The following is an 8548-nucleotide window of genomic DNA, read 5'->3' as shown; positions in this document are numbered from 1 at the left end:
CAGATGCTAAGTTGTATCACGCTTGTTTGATATTGGTACATCAAAGTTTCACTACCCGTTAGTCGATCTTAAAAATTAAAAGGTACTACATCTCAAGTGAAATGCCTTGAATCCCACAAGGGCTCGCTCATCTGGTGGGGTGCAACTTGTGAATGTCACCAAGTTGGTGGGGCGTTACAATTTCGAAACCCATGGGTGGCGTCCCTTGCCACAAGGTCAAAGCTGGGTTTACTTCCTGGTGAGAAGGGGGACATTAAGGGTTTTACCAACCAGAGGCCAGCCAATGTGCAGTCGATGATAGGGCTTTTTTCCTTGGATTATTAAAAAAAATGTGAAATGCCTTCAATCATGATAGGCTTCTTAATGGAGTCTACCGTCTCTTTTCACCCTAACGTAGCCATTCACTCTAAAAAAACATGCACTTTGAGAGAGAAAGAAGTGGTGGAGTCCTGCAACGTTCTCCAAAAGGCATCATATATAAAAAAGAATCCACCCCCCCCCCCCCCCCCCCCCCTAGCTGTTGGTAAATGTCTTTTTTTGTTGTTGATGAGCAACCCTTTGGGGAAAACCAAGCCACTTAATGGGCCTGCGTTCCTGCTAGGCTTAGGTAGATTCCTACCATAACCATGGGCATTGAAGTCGTGACACCCTAACATTTTTTTTTTGAAAGGCAAGCTGGGGTTAGGCAGACCCCTACCAGTTATACAACTATACTATTGGGTTTTGAACCCAAGGTGACGTGCACTAGCTGCTCCTATCAGACAAGCGGAACACTTAGGTGATGTTCACTAAGTCCTTCTCACCGGAGATGAGTGGTGCCCTTGTAGGTGGGTGGATTGCAGAGGCTGAGCCAGGAATCTAATCTAGTGTGGTTTCAAACCCCTCTATTGCAGGGATAGAGAGAGAGACTAAAGGGCACCAAGTGCACACTGCTAGAGAGGCCTGTTGGTGCTACCGAACGGCAGATGGGCTGCAGCCACTGCAGAGAGAGAGAGAGAGAGAGTAGGGGTCCGAGTCACGTTAAAAATTAAGGTGGGCATTGCCATCACGAACTGACTTTTCATTGGGTAACCCCCTTATTAAGGGGATTTTTGGTCAAGGTGAGTACGTGCCCACCTTGGCCTCAATGTGGCTTGGCCACTGCACTGGATTGGAAAGTGGAAATAGGAAAAAACATGCGTCTTATCGCCAATATGCAATATTGAATCTTCAATACGAACATAAAGAGAGATTGGTGCCATGAGAAATTGGGAGATGCCCATGCTCATTTTCTATCTTTTCTTAATTATTTTTAAAAATCTGACCTTAAAGATGTGTTTTATACAATTGATTTAATTAGTAGGAATTGACTTTAGATCATTTGACTCCAGGGTGCTTAAAAAACTGGTGCAAGAGCAAGGGTGAAACTTATCCGGGTCAATAAAGTTCATTTGGATTCGTTTTATACTTCTGGATTTCTTTTAGATATCTTGTAATGAATATCGGATTTAAATACTTGATTCATATCCCAATTTAGTAGTCCATTAAGATTGACAAGTTTTTCAATCAATGTTTATAAAAAATAGTAGTTTAGGACTACTTGGATTAAGATTCTTCTCTTATATATAGGTAATAGGCAGGATTAGAGGGACAGTTGCATCAGAATTCAGAATTGTTTTATTTTCAATTTATTTATGTTATTTTTTGTTTTAGTTAATTTTCAACAATTTTTAGTTAATTTCCTACAATTTTCATTATATTTCATGTTTCCCTTAGATAAACTTGTAGTTGGTTAGAATTTTCTGTAAATCTTTTTTTGGGTTTACATAAAAAAACTGTCCACAAATTTTTAAATTTCAGATCTTAAAATATCATTTTTTCAAAAAAAAAAAAAATACATAATGAAAACGCCCATTCCTAGCAAATGACCTATATCAAGCACACTCATGCAATTGGATCACTAAAGATCTATGGTATTCAATAGTGCACTCAGGGCCTGCACACCTAAATCATGGAAACCTGGTACCTTTCTCCTAGTGCTATAATTAGTATTGATAAAACTCCAAATCTGTGGCTTAGTTCTAAGTAACTAGGATTTGTACACTTGGTTCACAATCATTATTCTTGACCAATATACTTGAAATCTTGCTTAAGAACCATAGACATTGACTTATGCACCTTAATTTATATGTGTTCACATTATATGCAGCACGACTGACAGCCACCTATCTTGGCATTTCTTGAGATGGGTGTAATCTCCATCTCGAGAAATATTGAGATGGGTGGCTGGCCGCAGCAGCAGCGTTGTATCATGCAGCGCTGCTGCATAAAAAGTGCCCTCATTTATACAATCGGAATAACTATAATTGTAATAAGAGCCATAATAACCATTATTTAAGTTAACTATGATAAGTCATATGGATGATGGATAGCATGTACTGTAGATACACGGACACAGTCAATTTCATGAAGTTTTTCTAATTTTTTTATTTTTGAATTTATAACTTGAAGGGACATCACCCGGCACAAAGACCTGATCGCACTGGCTCAACCTGCCATACCTACTATCGTCGTGCGGGCAGCTTAAAATTCTGAGGCTAAGACCCCTACCCCCAAGGCTTATGCTACGCATTGGATTGCACAGAGGGGCGATGTCCATAGGAATCGAACCTTGACTGCCCGTCTAGTAGCCTAAGGCCTCACACCACTACATCAACCCCCCTTGGGGCAAAGCTTTTCTAAGATTACTACTATATAAAAATGGCACATCATGGGATTGCTAATAGCTTTCTACTCTTTTTACTAATGTGGGGAACTGAATATAAAGAGAGCAGTGTGAGGTCATAAATGAATCTTGCTGACGGCCTTGTTTAAGTTCATATTTTTCTATAATTGCCTTGGAACTCAAACAGGAGTCATCTTGGAGGAAGTATATTTAATGATAATTGTTCTTCAGGCAAATAACTTCTTTTTTTACCTTTAATTCCAATATTTCACACATGGCCACTAATATTGATGATTTATTTTGAAAATATTGCATCCTAAAATGTCTTTTTAAAGAATAAAGTTAGTGTTTGTTGGTGCATGTGGGTGCATGCCTGGGTTTGTGTGTAAAGTGATGAACTTGAAGGAAAATATTTGTCAGTTATTGGGTAGGTGTTCCTATATTCTAATATTTTATTATTGAACATCGTTTCTTTGGCTGGTTCTGGAGATGTTTTAAAAAATGTAGACGCTGTATTGCCTGGACCTCAGTAGTGGCGAGTGGTTCCTTTCTGGATATGATTGATGTTGGTGCTGATGAATGGGCTCTTTGAGGGATTCGTGCTATCTTTTTCATGATCTGTTCCCTCAATATGATTTTAGATGTTAGTGATTTTGGGGGCTTTAACAGCATCAAAATTGTCACTACTATCACATCTTCAAGAGCTTTTAAAGGATGTTCATTTGCTTCCTATCAGCTATGTCCAAGTTATGAAATTAACATTTTTGTCAAGATGAACACTAACTTTTCAAATATGTTGATTTATACACTGTGTTCAATGTTTTTACAAATACTAAAGATTTTTTAATCTTTGAGATTCTCTCTTTTGAAGATCTCTAATTGCTTCAGCATGCATTTACCAGATATCAGTGAGCTCAACCTGCCCAAAACCACCAGCATATCATTTCCCAATGGGAAGGATGACCTGGTGAACTTTGAGATCAGCATTCGGCCTGATGAAGGATATTATCAGTAAGATGCCCTCTTGATTGCATCAATTTTTATGTTAATGTTAATGCTTTTCCTAGTAGGCATGATTTTAGTGTCTCTTTTTTGTTTTTCTTGCTGGAAAAGTGTGATGTTGTATCCTATGTTCTCCATCATTTGTGTGTAGGACTCCATGTCCTCATTTTTGCATGATAGATGACTTTGAAATGACTTTACAACTTTCTGCAAGGCCTCTTCATTGAAGACACAATCTATGTATAAAATAATAGTGAACAGTTGTAACATTTTTTGTACTTCATTTCTTCCATATAATTTACTAACGAAACATATTTCTTGGTAATCTTTATGTCACAATTCTATCACCTTAATCTATGCATGGCATAAATTTATGTTCTTATTTTGTGCCAGAGGTGGTATATTTTTGTTCACTTTCCATGTTTCTCCTATATATCCACATGAGGCACCAGAGGTCAAATGTAAAACTAAGGTGTGTTTCCTGTACCAATGAGTAAAAATCTTCTATTTTTGTAGTTTATTGTATCATAACAATATTGTATCAAGTATGTTACTAGTTTTTAATATCACCATTGTACAAATATTTGCAGGTTTACTATAAATACTGGATTCTGCATTGCAAAGCTCTTCATGTGAGAGATAAATACAAGGAAAGAATTTGTTATATAAGAAAGAGCAGCCTCTAGGGCACTTAGCAACATCTTTATCTGGTAATTTTTTTGTCATGTGTTTTCCCCTTTATTCACCTTCCTCTTCCATGTTATATAAATATTCCTTCCTTTTTTTTAGATTGCTGGCCATCTCTTGTTATAAATTGTAGGTATACAAATTTATGATTTCATTGCCTTGGGTTCTAAATTGTAGAGTGCTTTGTATTTCATTATTTTGGTTCTTCATGTCTTATTTTTTCTTGAATCGTGTTGATGTTGGTAGTGGATCATCTTTTTCATCAGTAGCAAGGTTTATTCACTGTTTTCCATCGAGTAATATGTTCTGCTACCCACCCTGTTTTTTATTTCTTGGGATAATTAAATATTCGAACCAAAAGCTGTGACTATTTTTTGAAAAAAAAAATAAAGTTTTTACTGGCGCAAAAACTGCGCCAGTAAAACGTTCTTGTGCTTTTACTGGCGCAATAAATACGTCAGTAAAAAGGACTTTTCTGGCATAATATTGTGCCAGTAAACATTTTTTACCGGCCTAGTTTTTCGCCAGTAAAGGATCCTTCTTTTTTTGAAATATCTTTACTCGTGCAGAACTGTGCCAGTATTGCAGGTTTTGGATGTTGTTCATCTTGAAATCAACGGCACCCAGAAATGCTCTAACCGAATACCGTCAGAGCACACTCTGACCTGATCCTGTATCAAAATAGAGTATTGGCGTGCACAACTGATGTCATTGAAAACCAATCTTCCTTCAATCAGTAGAAACACCACAGTGCAAGAAAAGATCTTGCAACACATGATGCCAAGCATATCAAGTGTGCATTGATGCAATCTTTGCTGATCAAGTCACATTTAATTAAAGATTCAGGTCTTGTCATGCACCCACCAAAAGAAACTTTCTTAATTAAGTTTCAATTGCCTTATTCAACTTTGGTGGCCCCTCAAAAAGCTTGGGCTTGGTCAAGATTGAGCTGGCACTGAAGGGTTACCTTTACATAGGTATGATTTAGTTAAACAAATGAAAATATCTTCTTCTTTGTCCTTATATATCTTTATTTTTCCTCTCTAAAGAAATGTGAACTAAAAAACAGTGTGAGTAGATATTATACAACTTAAGTGACCACATTTATTATTGAAACTGCCCAAAGAAAAGGACCTCTCCATTGCAATTTGCTTTTATTCTTTTGGTTTACCAACTTGGAGACACTGCCCACAAGATATCACAAGTTTGACACTCACAAGATTGTCCTTTGCTAATATCGAAGCTGGGTGCACTCGTCGATTGACAAGGAAAACCTCAAGGGTTTACCCCGGGCCGGCTGGCCTCTTTGATATTTGAGGCCACTGCCTAGGGCCTCAAATGAAAAATATATATAACGCTTATATTTCACATTCTGAAGGCCTCCAATGAAACATAGCACATGCATGTGGACTCATGCTGAGGGCCTCCAACGACAAAAAAAAAAACATGGAGAAATATGGGCCTCCAATTAAATATGCCTAGGGCCTCAACTTCTCTTGAGCCTCCCATGGGTTTACCAACCGGAGACTTGCCAATGTGCAGTAGAGGGAGGGCTGTATTTGTCACTATGTTGATATTATGCTTAAAATAACCAGTAAATAAATTTCAACATTCTGGCACAGTGCACGCCATAGCTTCTCCATTATGCTTATGAAAATGCCACCGCTCCTCCTACCTTAGCTGCTATTTTTTGTTGTTTTTACTCAAATTGATCCCTGGTTATATATATATATATATATATATATATATATATATATATATATATATATATATATATATATATATATATATAAAAGGAGTCGCTCATGTGGTTAGCTTGCAATCATTCTTTGAGAGTGTGTATCACGTTAAAGCAACCTCTGACAGTAACATGTCAGCAGTTAAGTGATCACACAGACTCAGCTAGGGAGGCGCCGCACCCGAGTCTACATGCCCCGACACGGGTGGGGCTTCGGACACGGGCCAGACTCGATCGGTCAACACCGAGTCAGACTTGGCGAGTCGAGGCCGAGTCTGTCCTTGTTTTGGACTCGATCAACATTAACTGAGTCCAAAAATGTTTATTTTTAAGGCAAAAAAAAAATTAATCTTTTGATATATTTTTTTAAATATATATATATATATATATATATATATATATATATATATATATATATATATATATATATATATATATAGCATGAGTTTCAAACATAAGCTCTAGAACAAAAAATTTGCACCGAGAGAGGCCCCAAACCTTCCTTTCTGCAAGGGCAAAAGTACAATTTGCAAAGTTTGTAAAAACACTCATGCTGGTGCCAAACTTTAGAGGACAATATCCACATATATGCACACACTGGATATATATATATATATATATATATATATATATATATATATATATATTAAATATATATATATACATATATATAACCGTGTCTCCGTGTCCAAAATTTTTGAAATTGTGCCGCACCTGCACCCATGTGACATAGGTCAACAGTCACCCTGATGTCATTTCATGCATGCAGTGCTTGACCTTGAAAATACCATTTTGCAAACTCTAGATGTCATTCATTCAAGGCATCAATGGTTCTAAACAAAAAAAAGGGAAAGGAAAAGGTGAGACCCATCTAAGAGATCCTAAGTCCAACGATGGTGTTTTGGATGTGTTTCGTTGAATGGATGAATGACATTAGGGTGATCTCAGACAGGTTACTGTTAGAGGTGACTTAACCTGATAGGCTCCAAAAATGGCAAAACAGTTATCAAACTCTGGTTGCTCCAAAGGAATTTGGCTTAATGGCATAGAGTTTTGCGCTGCCAGGACAGTGATAGTAAGTACAGTCAGCAGAGCCAGTGGGGCTAGGTCCCTGATCCTGAGAGCAGTTTTTATCAAAAAAAAATATCGAACTCTGGTATAAAAAACAAATTTTTTTCAAGCCTATATGAGGCTTATATGTGACTAAGAGTAGACGAAGAGGCAGTAGCAATAACATGTGAACTTGATATTTTCAACCTGTTAGAGGCTGATGTTAAAGCCACCTCCAAAAAATATTTCAAAAATAAAAAATAAAAATTGACATACGGCTCTAGTATGGATTTTGATGTTGTGAAATGGGTTAGGCAAAAGAAAAAAGAAAATTTTCTAGCCTATGGCTCTAGTATGGATTTTGAGTTATGCACAAAACTCAAAGAACTCGGTGAGTGAGGCAGTTTTTTTTTCAATTATCTTAAAAAAAATATCTAATTACAGACCAAGCTCAGTTTTTTTTTAAGGTAAAGCTGGGGTTAGGCAGACCCCACCAGTTATTATCCAACATCCCACACTGGGGTTTGAACCTGCAATGTCCCACCACCAAGACACAAACTTAGAACATCATGTTTTTTTTTTGTTGTTCATTATTTTGTCATCGATGCAGTTCATCTAAAACTTGAATGGCTCTCAAAAAATATGTGGGACCCATCTAGGGAACAACCTATCCATCATGGTGCTCTGGCTATCGTTCATCAAATGGATGAACGACATCCAAACATCAGAGCTGGTCTAACCTAATAAGCTCTCTTTAGGAGTTGGGCCTTATCTCAGAGACACCTATGTTAAATTACTGTCAGAGGTGCCTTGGATGTCGTTCATTCTGTGTATGAACGACAACCTGTAAACACCCCAAATTTTCACCCTCATCCAGTACTTACATTTCATGTGTCATTGCATATCATTGCATGCATTCGACATACCATTTCATTGCATCGCATAGCATTGCATGTCATCCCATCTCATTTTCGAGATCCAGCACTTCTGTTTTTAAAATATTCAATCCAGATTCGGGTTTTTAAAACTTTTCTTTCAAAAACAATTTTAAAACCTGGATTTTTATTCAACATTCTGTCATTTTCCAACCTCCGGGACCTTATATTTTGAAATACTTTCTTAGAAAATGATCTGGATTCATTTCAAACTCAATTTCAATTGATTTTAATTCTCAGATGAGGCCCATTTAGGTGGTGTCGCTTCTGAATTCCTTCACTTATCAAAAATCTCAAAAAAATTTAAGAGTCCTAGTTGGATCAGGACTCTTTTTCCAGAGTCTTAGTCGGATCAAAACTCTACTTTTCACTACCTTTTTACCTGTCTTTGAAGAAAACCATTTAAAATCTTCTGTTTTGGCCAAAATCTCA

The sequence above is a fragment of the Nuphar pumila genome, chromosome 11 (assembly GCF_984573655.1).
Source record: "Nuphar pumila chromosome 11, dmNupPumi1.hap1.1, whole genome shotgun sequence".
Lineage (NCBI taxonomy): Eukaryota > Viridiplantae > Streptophyta > Magnoliopsida > Nymphaeales > Nymphaeaceae > Nuphar > Nuphar pumila.
The sequence above is the reverse complement of the archived record's forward strand: the minus strand, read 5'-3'. Positions refer to the sequence as shown.